The sequence below is a fragment of the Pinus tabuliformis genome, chromosome 4_2 (genome assembly GCF_031772625.1).
Source record: "Pinus tabuliformis cultivar Carrire ecotype Pingquan chromosome 4_2, CPIR1, whole genome shotgun sequence".
Taxonomy (NCBI): Eukaryota; Viridiplantae; Streptophyta; class Pinopsida; order Pinales; family Pinaceae; genus Pinus; species Pinus tabuliformis.
The window spans coordinates 47,096,893-47,121,293 of NC_142304.1; positions in this window are offsets into that span (position 1 = coordinate 47,096,893).

Below are 24,401 nucleotides of genomic sequence, written 5' to 3' on the forward strand. Positions count from 1 at the left end.
CCCATTTCTTTTCCTCAAACCAGCATATACGCGAATGTGTGGCTTCGAACTCGCATATATACGTGACTTATCTTCATGAAATTTGCGTATGAGATTTAGAACACTGAAGTTTCACACTTTCAGCTCCCTTTGAGTCTGTCATGTCTGTGTACTCTGCTATGCCACATCTTTCTGACTGTACTTCCTTATTCTTCCATATCTTCGACTATGATGATGTTTTCTCCTTTTGGTATGGTGTCCAAAATCTTCTCATGCATTCCTTTGCTATATGTCCAAGCTTGTTACATGCATAAAATCTCATATGTTTCATATTCCTTCTATAGTAGTCAATGGCTTTGTGACCAAACATATTGCAAGAAAAGCAATATCCCTTGAAGTACCTAGAACGTGATGATCTTTCTGTGTGACGGTCTTGCACCATTCTACTTCTGCATCTCGCTGCAACATGTCCAAGATTATGACATACATAACACTCAACATTATTTATATGAGAAAATAACCGACTATCACTTCCATAGTTTGGAGTAAAAGATTTTCTTTGACGGATTTCTTTCCTTGGTTGTTGATGTGGTTGACCTCTTATCTCCTTGTTGAGCATTTCAGGTTTTGCATTAGAGTTCCTTGCCTCACCTTGTGAGCTAGATTCACCTTCAACAGATTCATAAAAACCAAGACCAGTTTTGATAGCAGGGGACCTTTGACTACTAAGAATATTATCCAAAATCTTATTACTATCTTGAAATTGTAACAGTTTATCCTTTTCTTCTAATTTACCTTTTAAGATATTTACCTCAACCTAATATTGCTCTTCCTTTTCCAGATGTTGCTTCTTCAAGATTTCTGTAGCCTTTCTTCCTTCTTCCACTTGTTGCCTTAATTTGAGAATCTCATTTTCTTGTTCTTTATCTGCTTCATTCTGCTTATCTTTTAATGATATCACTTCATCCTGCAGCATTTGACGTACTTTTAAGGAACACTCCAGCTGAGCTTTTAATCTGGTGACTTCTTCTTTGAGGGCACTCTCCCTTTTGTTAAATAGATCTTGTTGATCTATGATTTTATCTGATGCTTCATTTGCTTGTTCATCTTCAATCTGAGATGATTCAGAATCTGAATACTTGCTTCCACCTAACGGCAAGCTGTCATTGTTCCTTTGAGATGTCTTCTTCTTCTGACGAACTTTCTTTCCCATTGTTCTACGGATCTCCTTCAAGCGATCAAGCTTCTACCAAAGGACCTGCTCTAATACCAATTGTTGGAAATAATATTGAGTGGGGGGGGGGGGGGGTTGAATCAGTATTATCAAATCAATAACTTTTTCATTTCATACTCTGATTCATATACACTACTTCTGTTAAGGGAACTCGCGTGTACATGCAACTGTGTTTAATGTAACTAGCGTATATCCAGTAAACTTGTAATTAAGTTAATTCATCATATGTTGATCTTTAATCAGTGCATCATAACTTCATTAACCAAATAAACAGTAAACAGGTGCAATAAAACAGAATAGATCATCACACATAAGAAACACACATGAACACCAAGATATAAGGTGGAAACCCAATGTGGGACAAAAACCACCTGCTGTCGTCTTCCTTTAATATAAGAAAAACCTGTTTACAATCTTATACTGGTGCAGACTCATATCAGTACGCAGGCACCCACCTACAGAAGGCTACAACCTTTTCTCATTCTCGAGCTACTACTAAAAGGGAGCTACAACCCCCTGGCTCTTGTATTAGCCGATATATTTACTAGTACATAGGCACTGGCCTATAGAAGGCTACAACCCTCTCTCATTTTCTAGATGCTATTGGAAGGGACCTCCAACGCCCTGGATCTTATACTGGACAATATGTTTACGATTATGTAGGTTTTGGCCTACTGAAGGCTCCAACCTTCACTCTTCCTCCAGGGACCACGTTTCATAAATTTTCAAACTGGATACTCTTGGATCACAACACCATTATATGAAGGCCACGTTTCATCCAATTTTCATACTGGACCCATCAACAACATTGAAGCTAAAAATCAATCACCACTACAATACAACCATCAACTACACCTGCACCATCAATCTCTGAATCACTCAACAACTGAATCACTGAAACCTATCATCAAAACACGGTCACCAGAACACAGAGCAAAACCCTGAACTTTGCAACAACCATCAGAACCATCTGCAAAGTTAGATATCATATTTCATAATGTATACGCTACTCTGATGAACTGAACCGGCGTGTATACACACTTTTACCAAAGCGAACCCGCGCATAGATCTGCAAATATTAACTCATAACTTTGTAGCTATTCCACACATCAATCATACCTAGATCATAACATTTATAGAATGAACCCGCGTCATTAATTCAGATCTAGTCTATCCATGATTAAACCACCTAATGATAATACATTCCAAGCCTTATGATCTTGATCCATCATCCATCATAATCCACACAGGTGCATCCTTGGTTTAGATCAAGCAAAGCATCACAAACCCATAACCTGCATATTGGATCTCACACTTCATCAGATATTCAATACTTGCACACATGGCCTAATGATCTTCTCCTCCTTTTATAGTTTTAGGCCTTTTTCAATACCATGGTCCAAAACCACTTTAGGACCAATACCTTGAACCAAATACTTGGGGTCAATACCTTGGACCAGATACCTTCGACCAATACCATGGATCAAAATACCATGGACCAAATACGTTGGACCAAAGCTTAGTTTTCCAAGATATACGTGCCTTTTCTTCTGTGAAAGTGCGTGTGTATGTTATACGCACCTTTTGGTCTGTTAACCCACGTGTATACGCCTCTTTGTCAAGGTGAACCTATGTATACCTCTCTTTCTCCATTCTCTTGTAGTTTGATCATTAATTCTTTGTTATTGACCTGTTGCACTATGATCTGTCAACTGAGTGAGTTGCCATCAAGGACAACACTTGTATCATAATGCCAACACCTCGTTGGAAAGATATCTTTGTGTAGAATAGAATGAGATGGTGTGGAATTAGAGCGAGAAATTTTACCCACAAAAAGTTTAATTTGATCCCTAAAAATTCTCCTGGAAGGTTTTAGACCCCATTTTGCTAAACTTGGTCCTGCAGGTAAAAATAGTCTCGTGAGATGACTCCTCCACTTTTTCCGCTCCAAATGCATCAAGATGGATGAAAAACAATTTAATGATCTAATGCGGATCACAGCTCCCATTTTGGGAGGCTTTTGGCCCCCAAAATCGTTTACTAATGATGTGAGGAAAATTTTCCTTGACTTTCTCTCTGTGTACCATTTAGCTTTGCTTGGAAGTTGTCCCTTCAATCCAATCTGCTGAAGATCGTATTTTTCCTATCTTGTAGTTTTAAACCTCTTCTACAAAATGGTATCTTCTGTCAACTTGTCTTGAGCATCAGGTGCCAAATCCTCCCCAGAAGGTAGGAATTGTTCCTCTTCTTGATCTAGCATGGAAGGCTCATAGAGTTTAAAATTCTCTACATTCACAGCTAAGTAAACACGCTTATACAGTGGTAAAATGAGTTGATAGGAATTATCACCCACCTTTTCTAGTATCTCAAAGGGACCATACCTTAGAGCCTTCTTTTTCTTACCAGGCCCCTACAACCTCTCGTTGTCCAACTGTAGCCATACTCTATCTCCCACCTTAAATTATTTCTCTCTTTTGTGTTGATCATGCCTGCCTTATACTTCTCTTGCAACTTCTGTAATGTGTCTTGTACCTGTAGATGGATTTTCCTGATCTTCTCTATAAAATTTTAAGCCCTCAAAGCATCTCCTATAAGATCTTCCCTCACTCCTCCTTGTTTCCCATATGCAATATCCAAAGGTGAAGGTTTCAAATATCCAAAACAATTCTCAAATGGGGGCTTTCATGTAGAAGTGTGGAATGCTTTACTGTAACAATGTTGTATATATACCAAATTTTCATCCTAGGCCTTCGGATGCTTCTAGTTGTATCCCCTAAAAAGATTCACTAAAGTATTCTAGACTACTTTTTTCTGTCCATGTGTCCACAGATGGAATGTTTTAGATATATTCAACTTTTTCTCCATCTTCTACCACAATGTAATCCAGAATGCACTGGAAAATCTTGTATCCTTGTCTGAAATGATGCTCCTTTATATCCTATAGTGCACCCAGACCTGTCCAAAGAACAAGTTTGTTGCTTCTTTCCCATTGATGGTCTTTTTACAGGGCATGAGAGCACACATCTTTCTAAACCCATCAACTAACATGAACAAGTAGTCATGTCCTTCCTAGTTGTCGTTAAACCTCCCACAAAGTCCATGGAAATGATTTCCCAAGGAGGAGTAGGTATAGGTAAGGGGAGATATAGACCTTTTTTCTTGTTACTACACTCATTGGTACAATAAAGCTTGCATCCTCTTATGAACCTAACTACATTCTCTTGCATATTGGGACAATACACATACCGCTACAAGTTAGCCACTATCTTTCCTACACCAAAGTGCCCTACAAACTTGGAGGTGTGAGCCTGTCTGGTTAGATGCAATCACTCACTTTTAGGAACACATAGATTATCTAGCTTGTAGAGTAACCCATCTTGGATATGGTATTAAATAGTGCTATTGCCATCATGCACATGACTCTGACTCTGGATTTTCTGATACACCTCCTTGAAGTCCTCATATTTTGAATATGACTCTTTGTATGCATCATGGGTGAATGGATCCATGTGCATAAGAGTCCCCAATGTTGTAATCTCTTATGTGGATGACCTTGAAATAATTTTAGACAACTTGTTGGTGTTTCCCTTCTTATAATTGATCACCAAATGAAATTATTGTAAAAACCCCATCCACATGTAATGCTTGGTCTGTTGTAGCTTACTCTAGGCCAAAAAGTACTATAACAGCTGGTGACTTGTGTGGATTACTGTCCCTTTTCCCATCAGATAGTGGTTCCACTTCTTCATGGATTGCACCATGGTGTAGAGCTCCTTATCATAGGTATGGTAGTTAGGAACTGCCCCATGAAATAATTTAGAATGTTAGCATACAAGCCTTCCTCCTTACATCAAGAAAAATCCCATAACATACCTACTCACATCTGTATCCACTTCAAAGGGTCACAACAAGTTTGGTAATGCCATAACTCATGCTTAACTGATCTTCTTATTTAGCTCCTTGAAATCCATTTTCTAATCTTTTCCCCATTGAAAACTCTTGCCACTTGTTGTTATTGCGTGGAGCAGTGTTGCTACAACTAAAAATGAGGCTATGAATTTCTTTAGGTAATGTGCTAACTCAATGAAACACTTGACCTCAAAAACATTAGTAGGCACCGACCATTTCATGATGGGCTCCATCTTGGAATGATATAGGTTTAGTTCTCCTCCACTGATCACATACCCCAGATACACCAAAGAATGTTACGCAAACTCAACACTTCTTAATATTTTCTAGCAGTTGGTGCTTATTCAATGTTTCTAGTACCTACATCAAATGCAGCATATTCTCCTCCCAGATAGCATTATATACCAGTATATCATCGAAATAGACAATAACAAATGAATCTATAAAAGGGTGAAATACATCATTCATTAATCTCATAATGTAGCTCGTGCATTACATAGACCAAATGACATGAATAACCACCCATACAAACCTTTCTTGGTTTTGAAGGTGGGTTTCCAGGTATCTTCTTCTTTAACTCAAACTTGGTGACATCGAGACTTCATGTCCAGCTTGGTGAAGTATTTTTCTTTTTGCAGCTCATGCAACAAATCATCTATTTTCGACAGGGGTTATCTATTCTTGAGCATGATTTTGTTTAATGCCCTGTAATCTATAAACATCCACCAAGTGCCATCCTTCTTTGGCACAATGAAGATGGGTGACCCACATGGTGATACACTGGGTCGAATGACATCCTGTTCTTGAAGTTGTTGCAATTGTTTCTTCACCTAACTCACTTCTATAACAGATTGCCTATACAACCCAATATTTGGTAATGGGGAGTCTGGGAATAGATGGATCTCGTGCTCCACTTCTCTCTTAGGTGGTAAACTCTTAGGCTCTCAGAACACCTCCTTATATTTCAATAACAACTCCTCCAATTGGTGTTTATGTTTCTTACTACACCCATGTAGGGATGTCTTGCATCTTACTGACACCTATTCAGAGTGACTTTCTCTAAAAAATAATAAAACATAATTCTTGTTGGAACTGATCAATTTCTTGGCTTGGTTGGTACTTACGAGTGAAATTTTTGACTTGCCTTTGTGCACGTTCATGATTAATGGTTTTCCATGATGAGCCATACGGGTTGGATTTCCTCATAAATATTTCATCACGCATGTGCATGTATGGAATCCCAAACATGGCTCCACATACATCAAGGGGAACCACAACTAGATCTATTCCATCAAAAAAATCAGCATTGGTAGCAAATCTAATTTTTTATTGTTTAGTTGCCTTTAGCTTTGCATATTTATTTACCCATCCAAATGGATATGAGTTTGAATGATAAAAAAATTCTAGCCCAACTTCTTGACCAGCTATACCACAATGAGATTTGCCTTCGATACCGAGTCAAACAAAGCATCAATATTTGTCTTCTTCACCTATATCTTTATATGTTAGAGTTTCATCATTTATTTCTCTTCCTATTGTTGAAGGCTACTCAGATTCACCTCCTTCTATACTGATCTATAGATGATCTTCTCATCCACATCGAAGCTTCTTTCAACTTGGTTGCTCGAATCAGTGGCCATGAAATTCTTCTTCTTTTTCTTTGGGTTTATCTCTGGATGCAACTTCCACCTTTTTTCCTATGCATCATCATCGATGTTGTAGTGGTTGTAGTGGTTGCTAAGATCTTTGGACTAGTGTGTTGTAGTTTTCATCTTATTATCTTTTCCCCCTGTTTTCTTCTTCTTCCCATCGTTAGAAGCTTCTTGTTGCTCCTTCTGCGTTGATCCACTTGATTGCACTCTCTTTAGCCCTATGTTCTCCAGGTATTGTGCATGTACACAAGCCTCCTCCATAAATTTGGGCTTGAATAGAATAACTTGCTCACGCAGATGGCGGTGCAGAACCCCCAAATACTAGAGGAGTACATCTAGGTTCTTTGGAGAGATACACAACATTATAGTCATCTTCCTAAATTCCATGGTATACTCCTACAAACTTTGGCCCAAATTTTAACTAAATTAATGTCACCATATTGGTCCGCCATGTACCTGATGGGATAAAACTATCACTTAATGAGGGTTTTGAAATCCTCCCACTTAGTCACAGGAGGTTCTCCCTCCAAGCTCAGGGTTTCCATGTCACTCTCCCACCAAGTCAGTGCATGGCCCTCTAATTCTAGCCATGCGAATGAGATCTTTTTCCCTTCCTCGATATTATGGACACTAAAATGAACTTCCATTTGCTGCAACTAGTCATTCAGATTCGAAGCGTCAATCTCATCGTGGTACAACTTGATATCAAATGTTTCTTCCATTTTTAACAAGGATTCATTCACGACACTCAAACTGGGTTGATATTTTCTGGGTTCTTTGTTCGGTTGCTTCTCCATGTCTTCTTGATCTCCTGATGCCCATTTTGATTTTTCCTCTACATTCAAACCCCCATATTCTCCAAATATTCCCATATTATTTCTTAGGGCTTCCATGAGGAGGTTTAGATTGTGGTTTATATCCATGACTTGATGTTCGAGCCGCAAAAGCCTGACCTCTACAGGATCACAAGGTTCGTTTACAAATTCATCAACGATAGTTAGGGTTTTATGATTTTCGATGCCGCCAAACTAGATACCCTCGAAATATCCTCAAATAACTAAATAAACATTCTATGATACCAAATGATCTATAAACTACCATGGATATTCCACTAGACAGTTCGTCACAATAGATATGATCATATTTTATAAAAAATCTAAGATTCTACACTATTACAATTTTATTAATATTTAAGATATGTATAGTTAATTGTAATTAGTGCATGCATGTGAATAGAAATTATGAAGAAAAGTAGAGAACGACAAAATAAAATCACACAAACACACTCATAATACACGAGATATGCTCTATGTGAAACCCTTTCGTGAGAAAACCTAGCTAGAAGGTGAGGTCACTTCGCTCTCTTTCTCTGTCTAGAAAATAAGGATGCAAGTACAAAGAAGTAATGTATGTGGCCGATGGGATGCTGGAATGCATAGATCCTCTCAGTATTTCCTACCTCCTATCTCTCTTGGCTATCCTTTCTCAACCATCGAATAAAATTCTCTCAAAAGAATGACATGCCTCTTCCTCCTAGTGCTCTGGTTATAACATAGACCAATAGCCTACTAGTGGTTAATTTTAACTACATCAACTCTTAGAGTTATAACATAGACTCTTCTAAATTATTTTACATCATAATCACATGGATATCTCCTTTTATATGTATAATGGGGGTTGACATAGCATCCTCTTGAACTATAGATGTGAAAACAGGAAGGTAAACATCTAAGTGGCATAACTTTTTCATGATGACTTTGATTGATGCACTTCTTACGTCATTGGAAAGATATTTGTGTGTAGAACAACATGAAATGGAGAAATTAATTTGGGGAAATGTTTTAACCGAAAAAATGTAATTTGATGCCTCAAAATGATCCCAGAAGGTTTCAGACACTATTTTTCCAAACTAGGTCTCATCGGTAAAAATAGTACCATGAGTTGCTTCCTTCACCTTTTCAGTTAGAAATGCATTGAGATGGATGATAAGAAATATAATGATCCAATCTATATTAGAATTACACAAAATGAACTTTCCATGATCGAGATAACAAAGCACATGCATTCCTTGAAAGGATCAACTCTGATGTTAGTGGAGCTTTCTCGATAGCCTCCACTGCCAGGCATAAGTATTTTGTTATCTTTATTGATGAATAATCACGCAAGTGTTGTATCTTATTCATGCATAAGGAGAATGAGAATTTCTCCAATTTCTTAGAGTTCAAGGCACTGGTGGAGAAAGAAATGGGCAAGAAGGTGAAGGCCCTCAAGAGTGATAATGGAGGTGAGTACGTGTTGAATGAGTTTAAAATTTTCTATGCAAAAGAAGTCATTTGACAAGAGTTGATAACATGACACAACCCGCAGCATAATGGGGTGGATGAGAGGAAGAATCAAAGCATTGTGGGAGCATCATGGGAAATTTTGTATGACCAATGCCTATCTCTGCACTCATGGGCTGAAGTATGCAAAAAAATGGTCTATTTGTAGAACAAGAGTTTACACCAAATGCTTGGCATGATGACACTAGAGGAGGATTTCTCAAGGAGGAATTTGGATGTGTCACACTTCAGGATTTTTTGAGCCTCTATCTATTTCCATGTCTCCAAAGAATTAATGAAGAATTTAGAATCGAAAACAAAGTTGGGTGTATTTGTGGGTTACACAGACACTCCCCACAACTACCGTGTGTATTTTCCATCCCTAGGAATGAAAGTTGTGTGATGGGATGCCAAATTCTATGAGGATAAATCCATGTTGTTCTCTTTTGAGAGGGAGCTTCATATCCCACCAAACGAGGAGATTTTAGCTCCAAATAAGGAGCCTCAAGATGTTGTGGCGCAACCACCAGTTGAGGAGGAGAAATTGGAGAAAATCATTCAATCAAAACCATTTAAGGAAGGCAAGAAGAGCAATAGATAAGTTGAGATACTTGTGCAAGATGCAAGGGAGAATGTGAGTGCTCCTTAAAATCAGTGTTGGTAGAGAAGGTCACCAAATCGGTACATTCGATACATGGTTGTTATGACTGATCTAGTAGAGATTGAGCCATCCTCGTTTGACGAAGCAGTAGAAAAGCGAGTATGGGTTGATGCAATGGTGGAGTAGTATGAATCTCTTTTGAAGAACAATGTTTTGGAATTGGTCCCAAGACTAGCAGACAAATTAGTTGTGTGTTTGAGATGGATCTTCAACATGAAGCATGCAATAAACAAAAGCATAAAAAAGTACAAGGGCATATTTGTGGCCAAGGGGTACTCTTAGGTGGAGGGAATTGACTATCAAGAGACCTTTTATCATGCAGAAAGGTACTCATCCATCAAATCAATCCTTTCTTTGGCTGCACATGTGGGGTGGAATATCCACCAGATGGATGTGAAAAATACATTCCTCAATGGATTTTTTGAGGAGGAGGTGTATATCAAGTAACCAAAAGGCTTCAAGAATTTTGATCGAGAGTCTCATCTATGAAAAATCAAGTGAGAATTGTATGAACTCAAGGAAGCACCCTGTTGGTGGTACACCAAGATTGATATTTATCTCACTGGTTTGGGTTTCAACAAAAGTTAGGCGGATGCAAACCTCTATCATATTTTGGTGGAAGGTAAATTGTTGATTATTTTTTTATATGTTGATGACTTGATCCTTACTAGTGTTGAGAAGTTGATCAGATATTGGGAGGAGGACCTTGCAAGAGTGTTTGAGATGAAGGACATGGGCCTCATGCACTACTTCCTTGGATTAAAAGTATGGCAAGGTGACGGGGAATTGTTTGTCTCGTAGGGAATGTATGCCAACGTGTTATCAGGAAATCTAGTGTCCACTCGGAGCTGCTAGTCCCACTAAGACTGGTAGCTATCTTAGAAACAAACAAACTAAAACTACTTGCGCTTTCCTTTAGGAAGTAGATAAGAGGGGAACAAACGACACCAACCTCAGTCTTGCGCTTGGTTCCTTGCATGGTTCCTCTCCCTTCTGACAGATCCTTACCGCTCTTCCTTCGTCTACCCAGCTTCAAAGAGCACCTGTGGAATCATAGAAGCATAATACTATCAAAGAACAGAGATCTACAATCATACATAATATAGGACCAGATATATATTGACCACACAAATGCTTATATCATCAAACATACAAGAATGTGGAGGAAAAATTGAATAGCTTTATTAATATCAAGAATAGCAAAGAGGATTACAACCAGTTGATCTGACCCAAAGTCATCCTCCCAGCATGAAAGCCCTTCTTCACCTCATGAAAAGCTTAGATCACCCAACACTATGATATATCACCAAGAAACCAACAACACTTCCTTACAAGATACAAAACTCCAGCCTCTGGATCTCTGGGATGAGGGATCCATATATAGATGATTGGAGGGGGGTGAGTCAGCTTCTAGAATTTTGATTAGTGTCCTCTCTTTGATAGTTCTTGATTCCGCTTGGAGGTTGATGATCTCTTACTCATCCCTGGGCGAATTCAGAGAGGCAAGTGTCATACGAGAAGTTTATGGAAGATTCCATGACAATCCACCTTGCAAACTATTTCTGCCATTTGTCTACTCTCGCCCATCGCACCCTACAGAAGGGCTTTCTAGTATGCATCGCACCCTTTACACTGAGCAGGTGAGATGCATCGCACCCTCTGCACTAGGCGGTTTGTATGGTCCACCTTTGACCAGTTCTGAGCAGTTTTCTGTGGAGAACTTCTAGGAGATGATGTAATAAGCTAACCTTGTTCCTTTAGGGTGTGAAGCAACACTTTTAGGGACTTAGGAGCCCTTGGTTTATGGACATGTATGATTGGGGTTGCAGTGCCCAAAAATATATATAACACAATGAGATACTTGAAACATTCCAGATAGACAAGTGAAAACCAATGGAGTCTCCTCTATCTACCAACCAGAGGAAAGAGGATTCCAACTGTTTACTGACAGTTGGTGGGTTCACTCGTGTATCTTGTGAACACATGACCAAACAGGTATTATGTAGTCAACCAACTGAGCAAAGCTATGGTTAGGTCAACCAAAATATTTTGGAAGGAAACAAAGCACGTTCTTTGGTACCTTAGATGCACTACCAATTTTAGACATTGGTACAAACGGATAGAGGGAGTGAAGCTGCATGGGTTCATCAATGCATATTGGATGGGAGGTTTGTTAGAATCGAAGAGTACATAAGGTGGAATTTTTAGTGTTGAGTCTACAACATTTTCTTGGTATAGTAGGAAGCATATATCAATGGCACTCATATCAGCAGAAGCATAATACATGGTTGTAAGTCAAGCAACATGTGAGGTCATCTGGATGAGAAAGATAATTGTTGGCTTGTTTGGTCAGATGATGGATCCTAGTTTGATTTACTATGATAATCATAGTTGTATCAAACTCTCCGAAATTAACATTTTTCACGATCGATCCAAGCATATTGATATCTCGTATCACCATCTACGGGATTGTTTGTAGAGGCAGATTATGCTATTGTTGTACATGTTAACAGAAGAAAAAGATGATGATATTTTGATAAAGGCCTTGTCAAGAGAGAAATTCGAGTTCCACAGGTGCAACATAGGGGTGGTTGATAATCCCTTTCTTACTAAGAGGGAGTATTGAAAATGCAACAAGAAAACCTTATTTTGACTTTTTCTTGGTCAAACTAGAGAAAAATAGAATTTCCACATCAGTAGACAACTTGGATGATGACAACTTGTCTGGAATGGCTTGTGTCACCAAGTTTACTCATCAAATTTGAGTTGGAGGAGTTAGACTTAAGTTTTGCATGATTGATTTGTAATTTGTAACAATCTATTACAGTTAATTTGAGTTATTCTCATTTTAACTAGTTCTAACTATCAGAAGAAGTAGTGGAGGTCAAGTTATGGAAGTGGAACTTCAACAACACTTAGTGATCAACCAACTAACTGATCAATTGGCCCAAAATAATTTTTTCATGCAGAGAATTCGAGTTACCCAGTTGAGATGGATATTCCAAGGAAGTGTAATATTAGTTGTGTGTGTAGTCAAAGGAAGAGCTAAGGAAATTGCACAATTCCATGGTGTGAAATTCCTAAAAAATAGGGGCAAGTCCCTAAGGGAACAACACAAGGAAATAAGAGCTTAGAGGGATTTAAAATTTGCTAAGTGTTGGTCAAAGTTAGTCAGTCAAGAAGAGGTATAAACTATACACTTGTAGGGTGTACTCAGGCTTGAGGAAGCATTGTATTTCTTCTTTATTCTTTGATTAATGCAATATACATAGTAAGGGGTTTTGAGCAATTTCTTTCCCCTAGATAAATCTTTGTGAATGCATGATGTTTCCTTTTGCATGTCTATGTTTCTTGTTTTATATGGTGAATTAACTTCTGCAAATGAATAGAGTAGCTTCAAGTCTTGTGATTTAGTAAATTTCATGAGAAATATTGAATCTACACATTAAATTATACATGAACATAGTGTCGCAATTGAAACACAAGGGGTTACCAATAACTATCCCATTTTGTATGACAAAGAAACTCTTATTCATATATAATAAACTACATTTTAATTTATTGTATTGTGTTGTCCAATGTTGTTGTGAAATGTTATATGACTGATTAAATATATGGATGATTAAATTTTATAATGAAGAGATGAAAAATATTATGATATAACAAATTAATCCAAACATCATAAACAAATTCCCTAATCAAAATTTAATTTATATGAATGTTGTTATAAGATATATGTTGATTTTTCGATGAATAACAAATTTAAACAATCATAATAATTGCACTATCATAGGTCGACGTTTCTAAATAAGATAAAATGGATACCAAGACATCGTATATTAATCCACATCCCTCCGAATATGAGTTTTTCACAATTATATTTACAGTAATAAAAAATGGTATCCCAGTGTGTTTGTAAAATAAAGACGCGTGAGGAAGATAAAATTTCATTTGCTGATGTGATTTGCTTTTAATGCACAGATGCATTTTTACCTTTAAATCATTAATGTGTTATATCAAATAAAAGCACCGGTACTTTAAAATTTTGTTTTCCTGCCCCAATGATTTTTGTGAAAAGTACAACATTGGAGATTTTTCAAGCACATAAGCAACGGGCATTATAATTTTGAATCACCAGTGTTGTTTATACAACTCATTAGAATCGTGCATTGTTACACATAAATACTCGGTGTGTTGGAGAAAATAAAAGCAATAGGGTTGCAATTTTTTTTCTTGCCCCGATTTCATTCCTGAAAAGTACTTCCTGAGGTGTTTTTGAAAGACATAAGCACTAGGGTAGTAAAATGTTTAGGCATGAGTGTTGTTTGCATTCAACGCCCTATTTCATGGTATAATATATTGTAAAAGCTAGTGCTTTTTTATTATTAAAGGACATGTTCTTTTATAAATTTGATGCATTAGTGCTCCAAATGATTTTTTCCAGTCTTGGTGCTTTTATTGAAATTTACAGCACCCGTGCTTTTATATTAATAGTGCATTGGTATGATGTTTCCAGTAAGTGCACTGCTAAGAAAACATTTGCTAAAACCTCCAGCCACCAAGATTTTTTTAGTCGTGATGAAGGTCAATTATCAGCTTCGCTAAAACATCTGCTACCACAAATAGATGTTGTAGCAGAGGTTTTTTTGATAATTTTTTCCAATTTTATAACACTAAAAAACCTCTATTATAACCTACCCTAGAAGGTATTTTTCTTGTAGTTACCTGTAGCACTGACCAATCAATCACATGATTAAATTATTATACATATCTTTTAAGCAAATAAACATGGAAAAAATTCTGGACTTTGACTAATGACAGTAAGGCTAGCCTATAGGCCACTAGCCCTATTCTTTCAAGTATCTGAAAAGGCTCACAAAATCATGGTTCCAAGTTAGCACACAACCTAATATTCAAGGAAATTTTCTTGGGTCTTAATCTCAAGTAAACATGTACCCCAACTTGGAGCTCCTTATGCTCCATACAATTATCTGCATAACTTTTCTTCCTATCTTGTACTAATTTTAAATTCTATCTGTTGATATGTGTTTCTTACTCCATCTCTTTTAGCAAATTAGGCCAAATAAGTACCCTTTTAATTGGATCACTCTAGCTCATAGGATTATTGCAACTACTTTGATAAAGTGCCTCTAACGGGCTCATATTTAGATATGTTTTGTATCCATTGTTGTATGCAAACTCCTTAAGTGGAAGATACTACTCCCACTTTTTTAAGTGGTGAATCACGTACATCCTCAACATGTCTTTGAGGATTCTATTTGTTCTCTCCTTTTTCCCATTCATCTGTGGATGATAGGCCATACTAAAGGATAATTCTATCCCTTTATGAAGCTTTGAGCCACCTCACTTCCTGAATTGGTGGATTTGGATGCTACTAAATGAGACACTTTCTCAACTTAAAAATTACCACCATATTTGTGTCATGTCCTCTATAGGTTCTTGGAAAACTGGTAACGAAATCCATGGATATCACTTCCCATTTCCATTCTCGAATGCAATGGACTGCAATAAACTTGGTAGGTGTTTACATTCGACGTTCACTTTCTGGCACTCAATTAATTTAAAAACAAAATCATCTAATTCCTTTCCCAAATTCGACCAATAATAATAAAAATTGATAGCCATGCGAGTCTTTTGGTATCCTAGGTGGCTAGAATATGGATTAGCATGGAACTCTCTCATTATGAGCCTCTCCAAATCAACATTGTTTGACACATATATTTTGTTCTTGAATGTCACTAAATCATCATCTGTGAGATGATATTCCTCATCCTTTCCATCCTCTCCAATTATTGTAGCTTTTCCTTAATTTTTTGATATTTCTCAGCATGTTTCCTTGCTTGTTTTAGCCTCTCTCCTAGGTCCATTCCATAAAAACTTATGGCTACCACATGATTTAATTGAATTATTCTTCTGAGAGCATCTACAATGTTGTTTTCTTTTCCCTTGATGTCATTTATTTCAAAGTTGAACTGGCTAAGTATGGCCAACCATATTTATTGTCTCACATTCAACATTGGTTGTTTAAACAAATATTTTAGTCCCCCACGATCTGTCATGAGTGTAAATTTTCTACCAATGGGGTAATGCCTCCACATTTTCAATGTATGAATAATGGAATATAACTCTAGGTCATGATTCACACAGTTTTCCTCATATTCATTTATTTTTCTTGACCCATAGCAAACTACTTGTCCTTACTGCATCAAGACTCCATCAAGCCCCTCCTCGCAAGAATTTGTGCTAACCAAAAAATCTTTGTTTGTTTCTTCAACTATCCACTTGAATTTATTCCCTTTATCTTGCAAGGATGTGATAGGGTGGCCTATAGTGGAATTTTTTTTGATAAACCTTTTGTAGTAGCCTTCCAACCCCATGAATGGTCTAATATTATTCACACTTTTCAGTATTGGCTACTCCATTATGGCCTTGATATTTTCTGATCAACTAATATCCCCTCCTTGGAGACGATGTGCCCCAAATAATCTATTTTTGATTGTAAGAACTCACACATACTAAGATTTTCATCAAGCTTGTTCTCCTTCAACAACAATAGCACTGCAACTAGGTGTTGTTAATGTTTTTATTTAGTGTTTGAATGTATCAATATATCATCAACAAAGATAATAACAAATTGGTCTAAGTAAGGATGCAATACAGTGTTCTTTAACACATGAAGGTATCATGGACATTAGTAAGCCCAAAGGGTACTCCTACAAGCTCGTAATTCCCATACCTCATTTGAAAGGTTGTATTGTGGATATTTTCCTCCTTGATGTTCAATTTATGATGCCCTAACTTTAGGTTGATCTTGGAAGGGATTATTTCTCCCTTTAATTGATCTAATAGGTCATCGATCCATGGAAGAGGGTATGTATTGTTGATGGTCACCTTGCTTCATTGTTTGAATTCGATACACAACCTAAGTGTACCATACTTCTTATTTAAAAATAGAATCAGGGCTCCCCATAAAGACACAATTGGCCTTATATATCCCTTATCCATCATCTCTTTTAGCTATAATTCTAATTCAATCAACTTAGGAGGGCTCATCCTATATGGTGCCTTGGATGATGATGTTACTCTAGAAATAAAATCAATAGATAAATCCACCTCTTTATAAGGAGGTAATCCATGAATATCTGTTGGAAACACATCTTCATAGTGCTACAAAATTGATATCTTTTCAGTAGACCACTCTCCTAAATTTCAATGTTGTTCTTGGTTTTTTCATTGGTGGAAATGTGAACAACCAATGAAAGGAATCCTTTCTTGTTATTTATCTTGGCTTGCACGGCTAAAATTAGCCTCATTGAAGTAGGATTTCACTTCCCTTATAATCTTCTCATTTCTCCATGCTCATCTAAGCACTCAATTTCCTTTTCAAAACAATCCACCCTGGTGTTGTGCTTGTATGGCAAATCCATGCCCAAGAGTATGCCATATGCCCCTAATGGAAAAAAATTAATGTTTTTTGTTGTTGGCATACCATTAAGTTCAAGTGCACATGATTTTAGCCATTGGTTCACCCTCCTTTTGGTTCTTGTTGCTAACTAAACGAACCATGCTTCTATATGCAATTCACTGGCTAGATGACATCTTTCCACAAGTTCAAGTCTAATATAATTGTAATTTGATCTAGTGTCAATCAAAATAGAAATAACCTAATTTAAAATCTTATCTTTCATCTCAATCACAGAAACTTGGTGGTATACTTATCTATTGTCCAAAATTTCATATATTTTGAGCATGCTCTGCACTATATCTTCCACACTACAAGGGTCTTGTGTGTTATTTATTCTTGGTCCTACATTTTGCTAGTGTTGGCAATCTTTCTTGCAATGGTTCTCTCCACAAGTCTAACAATTCAAAGGATCTGTCACTTAAAACCAACACAAGTCTCCCAAAGGCTAGTGTAACGACCTTTATTAGCTGAGATGAATTTTTGTTGTGATTGAAATGCATTGGATGTATTCACACTTTCCTTTTTTCTTGAAATTTTCTTGTGCCATTTATTTTTGTCTTTATTGTTCCTCTTTTCTTTCCAATCACCCTTGAACTCTAGCCTACTTTTTTATTTTTCATAAATGCGCTTCAAATTTTTAATGTCATCTTCTAATGTCTGATGTACTTAAAATTAAATTCCATCTCTGAATGACAGGGCTAGAAAAATGATGAATCTTTGAACTTTTTCCTTCACATCTTTAAGATAAGGCACATATCTCAATAATTCAAGAAACTTGGTGGTGTATTATTCATCCCACATTTGTTTTAATTTGAGCTCATAATATTTTTTTTTCCTTATCATCATGATATATGTCTCATAAATATTTACTTATAAAGAGCCCTTCAAATTCATCCCAACTCAAATCATCTTCAGTTATTCCTTTGACATTCTTAAAATTTTCCCACCATATGTCTTCTTTTCTCTTTATATAGGTGGCTACCTTTGCTTTCAAGTTTTTAGAATAGTCAAGGCTTCTAAATAATTTATTCATCCCAAGAAACCAACCTTATGCATCATTAGATTTCTTCATTTCACCATCAAATGTGTGTGGTTTTTCCTTCTTAAATTCCTCTATCATATATTCCCTTTCTATCTTTCTTTGTTGATAATGATGATGGTGATGACGCCTCCTAGTAGTAGAAGAAAAAGGTGTACAAGAGTGATGCCCATAAGTTATCATTATTATCTCTAGAGTACTTAATGGTGTATTCCCTCTCATAGTGTCTTCACATTCACATCTATTCCTCTTCCTGGACTTTCTACCATCTTCCCCATTTGTTCTCTATTTTAGCTCTAAAGGGCTTTGTCTATCTATATGACTAGCCCCCAGATCATGATGCCTCTGTCTTTTCAAGTCAAAGGGGCTATGTAGTATGACTAAATTTACCTTAGCTTTCCTTTCATAATCCCTTACTAACCTTTCATTGTCTTCCTTACAACTCCTAATCTAGTATCGTAGGCTCCTGAAGCTATCCATCTAGTCAGGGACAATTTTCTCTTCCTTTTTTCCCCATTTAAGATTCTTAATACCCATGTTGGGATCTATCAGAACTGTATTGAACCAGAATTATACTCATCCCCTTGTTTCTCATTTTCCTTTCCTGCTTGTGATGTGTTGTCACTCACACACAATTTTTAGATACATCATTACATAAATAAACAACAAAATCTTGACTATGACCTTTGTTTTGTGGATTTTTCATGTTAGGGATAGTTATAACAACAATCCATGTTAGTACTTGAGTATTAATTGAACATCAAGTCATTAACATTACTACATATACATGCATAGTCAAGAACATATATTAGTAAAACAAATGTGAGGTCACACAATGATAAACTATAGGACAACTGTTAACACCTAAACATTTGTGTTATTAATTCTCTAAAATTAAATATGAACCCCCTTTTTCTTTCTTGACTCTGTAATAGAGTACCAACTTATTACCAAGGTTTGGAAAGAACCTAGTCTTTATTTTTTCCCATGCCAAATCCCATCTAGTCCAAGTGCTAAACTTGGGTGCTCTTATACCACCTATAAGCACACCCCCATACCCTTAGGAGTGTGCTCACTATGTTAACCCAAATTCCCTAGAGCAGTTAGATAAATGGAGTAATTTTTTTTTGTTATAGTTTCCCAAAACTCAATTTGGATATCCTTTGGCATATTTGTCTCACCGAGAATTTTCTAGTGATATAATTTTTGTCCAATTTGGACTCAACGATAGAAAATTATTTCCCTTTAAAAGTTTTATTGTTTTACCTGTATCTCCCCTCTTTACCTACCATGTAGCACCCACATGGTAGGTGTAATTACCTTAATACCCTATTTTACTTCCACCAATACCTACTAGGGTACCATCCGCAGATACATATATACATACAGATATATATATATATGTGTGTGTGTGTGTGTGTTCACGACCATTTTCCATCAACAGCCCATGACCTAATTTTCCACAAAATGGCTATTGTTCAATAGAAAATCTTCTCTGTTGACATCACACAGAGACAAAGGGGGGTTTCTATCCTAGTTCCACCTCATGGTTCTAGGGAAATGATCGAACGATCCTCGCTTGCATGGCAAATCTGAAAAATTAAGCTCAATACTAGAAACCCCATCCCCTTGCTAACATCACAAGGTGGGATTTATTATTCCTTGTTTTAGTTGATGGTTCCTGGGCCATGATCTAATGGCCATTCATCAATCCACCCATTCGATAGTTTGCCGGGCCTCCATTTTTCAGGTTAGGGGGAGGAGGCATTATGCGAATGGAAAATCGCATTCACCTATGATATTCATCCACCCATGGTATTCATCCACCCATGGAATTTACCCATGGTATTGTAAGTGGAATCCACCCATGGTATTCATCAACCCGTGGTATTTATCCACAAATGGAATTAACCAATGGTATTGTAAGTGGAATCCACCCATGGTATTCATTCACCCAAGGTATTGTAAGTGACATCAACCCATGGTATTCATTCACACATGATATTTACCCACCCATGGAATTTACCTAAGGTATTGTAAACAAAAAAGGCTATAAGTAACAAGTCACATTTTGTAAAAGGACAAATTGTACACCACAATGTAGATTTTATAGTGATTAGCTATTTTAATATAGAAACGTTTTTTTTGTGGTTTCATTTATTGTGTGTTCTCTCCTTTTCTTTCTGGCATTAAAATATTTCATATCTTGGGCCCCCCCCCCCCAAGATATGGATCAAGGCCTAACCAAAATCCTAGCCATTGATTCCTAATGGCTCATTCGATGGCCATGATTGAGGCGAGACCCCCTCCCCTCGCTGATGTCACAAGGGTCGGGGCATCCCACTATCACTCCTAACCGTTGATATCATTGGTGAGTTTCCTCTATCCATTAAGCATGACTCCGCCCTTGGTCAAGTAATAAGTTTATATGGGTTCAACCCCTAACCCTTAGGGCAAAGGCCCCACCATGGCATATACAAATGTTAGGCCTGATCTCAATCATACTGCACTTTAGACAGTACACACACACACACACACACACACACACACACACACACACACACACATATACACACACATTTTGTATGAAATATGTAGCCTTATATACATGATGTTACATCTGTGTGAGGGTTGAACCACTTGGCATAGGCCTATGGGATAATTTAGCATTACAAGGCCATTTCAACTAGAAATGATCAACCTTTACACCATTATCATATCATATCACTACACATGTAGTTAAAACTATAAAATGTAAGCGTTAATACCAGAACCTAAACAATTAATTCCACGATGTTTATAAACATATATATATTTTCAAATTTCTACAATTTATGAACATTTTATCCCTCCTACACACAACCATTAGTACAAATCTCACTATATTTTTACATTCATGAAAATGAGGTCCCTACCCTTAGAATACCAATTGTAACATCCCTTGGTTAAAAGTTCATGTAATAAAAGTCAATAAAGGTAAAATAAGAACACGGGAAAGGGACACTTATTCCAAGTTGAATGCTTGGCAAAATGTCCTAGTGGGAATCACTTGTTGTGTTTTATGGCTAACGAAAATTGGCAAAAGCAATGACTAAGGGTTTGGAAAGGAAAATAGGCATTATTTGGCATTTTATTTATGAAAATAAAGGAAATTAGGAGAAAAGGAAGGTGAAAGGTCGCATCTTGCATGTGAGGAGGGAAATGAAGGAAAATAATGGAAAAGTAAAGAAAATAGAGGCCTCATTAATAAAAAGGCTTCTGAGGATGAGTTGCTACCCTTTTTTGTCAGTGTAGTTTTGGAATGAGCTTCAGAGAGGAGAAGAGCACCAAGAGGATAAGGAAAGTAAGAAAGCAAGGAAAGGAAACGAAATAAAAGAAGGAGAAGTAAAGAAAAGGAAGGCAAGGATCAACTAGCTTCAATGTAAATACTTGTAGTTAACAGTTTGCACGTGTGATTTCCTAGTTGGTTTTGACATGCACGGTATGTGCATGTCGGTATATCCTTCTTTTGCTATCATTAGCATGGATTTTGTTAGGATATGACTATAGATTTTATCCTACCCTTTCCATTTCAAGATAGCCATGATGTGATGGGATTATTCTCGGTTTGAGCTTTGGATTGTCGGATGGTTTTGGAATCGAGGGTGAGGTGGTCTCATGAAAATTTCTAAAGGCCTAGGAATCCCTTGACCAGTAATGGTGAGTTACACAGTAAATCCTGAGGGTGGAGATAGGAAAATTCCTTAGGGATGGTGAAGGAATTTTAAGGCATCCAAGCTTGTTTCGGTTTTGTGATCTCGACATCAGTTTAGGTGTGATCATGGTATGGAGAGGGTGGAGGTGGTTTAACCTCTAGATTCTCTTGGTTTTCTTTGGATTGGTTATCCCATGAGATCCCACATTCATGCTTGGAACATGGCACGAGGGTGATTGGATGAAAGAAAAATATGGTTCAGTTAATCTATGGTCAGGTGGAGCGTGGAAGTCCCGAACTTGGTTGATAATTGCATATGGTTAATAAGAGCTAAGTTTCTCTTATTTTTGGTAAATAAATGTCTTGGTTATTCTATGGCTTTAGTGGTTATTTATCAGTTTGTATGTTGGTTATAAGCATGGTTATATGACAGTTCATAATCATGGCTATATTCATGTTTTTACTTGTAAATGAATAAATAATGAATGTAAGACCCAATTGGTGTTATGAAGCTAATGTGAGAAGGTAGTGACCCCTCTTGTTAAACCTCAAATAGGTTTTTAGATCCTTATGTTCAGAATTGCATTCATGACCTGTAGGTTGCATATCTACCAAGTGTTTGAAAAAATGTCAGTCCCTGTTGGGGATGGTCAGGTCAAGTCCTGGTACCATGTTTTCTTTGTAAACATTGCCTTCATGTCTTTTATGAGTTCTGGAAGTTTCATGGATTTTTGGGTAGAGGTTTAGCCCCAAACCTAGAAAGTACCCTTAATTTCCAGAGTTCCTGGAGCAAAACTAGCACAAAAAGGCCACATTCACACTGATGTAGGCCTATGGGAGCGACTGGGAACCCATAGTCGGATGGAGGCCTTGGCAGGGAGAGATAGGGCGCAAGGTCAGGGAAAAAGTGAGTTGTCTCAGGGGTTGGACACCTAGAGGGGTTGGGTTACTCCTGGAGGTCCTATAAAACTAGAGGGAAGTCAGTACAATATTGAGTTTCTTTCTCCATTTCCTTAACGTCACATAGGAGGTTGATTCAGATCATAGTTACCCTCAGCTCATGTTTATCCCGGGCAAGTCGGTGAAAGTGTGTAAATGTGGGAGGAGGTGTTACGCCAATTGTGTTCATGATTTTAATATCGATGTATGGATAGCACAAGATCCAAAATATAGACCCATTGTGGTCTTGAGCCATCATTATTCATCTCAACACTTGAGCTCCATATTTAATAAAATAAACACATGTTATTATACCTTCCTTTTTCCTTACTCACACTGACTACACAGTTGTATTCAATATATGCATACAACACTAATATAATTATGTATTTCCATGCATATGTATGCTAGTGCAAAACCAGTCAAAACAAGGAATCATTCATTCACATTTGTGCATGGAATATTTTTAGAACTTTATCCTCGTAACCACAAGGAATCCATGACTATTTCATGCCACAATACAAAATCAACTTAACAACACAAACATAAAATTCATGACAATGTACATCTGAAGACACTTATCTCAAGATAATCTTGGGAAATTTATTCTGGGAAAACAACTCTCAACCCAGCCATCGACAAGCGACAACCAATCCTCACTTGCAGTTGTCGCCCCCAAGCTAGATTCCAAAGACTGAGGTAGTTTTTTCTCAAGGAATTAAACTCCAAATGTTACTCGACACATAGACTCCAGAGGTTATCCCACCTCCAACTGCTACTTGAAACATAGACTACAGAGGTTTAGCAGTCAATAAAGCATAGGGAATCCAAAGGAATACTATCTCCACCCTTCAACTATTCAACCAGTACATACCATGGAATCCATAAATTGATTCTCGACCCTCAACCCAATACTGGGGACTACAAAGGCTTCCCCTCCACCCTAAAAACATGAACACAATGGTTCCAACCATACAAAACTCAATGAAAAAAAATGAATGAATAGTCAAACAAGTCTAACAAACTTTCCCTTACTAGGAATCTAAGGATAAAGTCTCCACCCCAACTGTCAAGGGAATCCTAAGAAAGACATATCCACCCTCTATCTGCAAGGAATACAATGACTTATACTCACTTGGGAGAATTATTTTCATGCTCATGTTGATCAAATGACACATATTAAATGTCTTCTCTAAGTATTGTAACATCATATCCAATCAAATGAGAAATATTTTCTCAAAACAATAACTGTAAATGTTGGGTGTGTGTTATATTCTTTCCATGTCTAGCCCCAAGCATTGTACGTCGTGCTGGGTGCAACAGGGGGGTCATTTTGTTTTAGGCGGACCCAATAATGGTTGCTCAGAGCTAAGGATGGGGGGCAGACCCAAAGATGGTGGGAGGAGCTACCCATGGTTTTGTGCATGGGTTTTACAAATGTTTTTAGGCATGATGGTTTTCTTCCCATGCTATTTTGTAGATCTGGC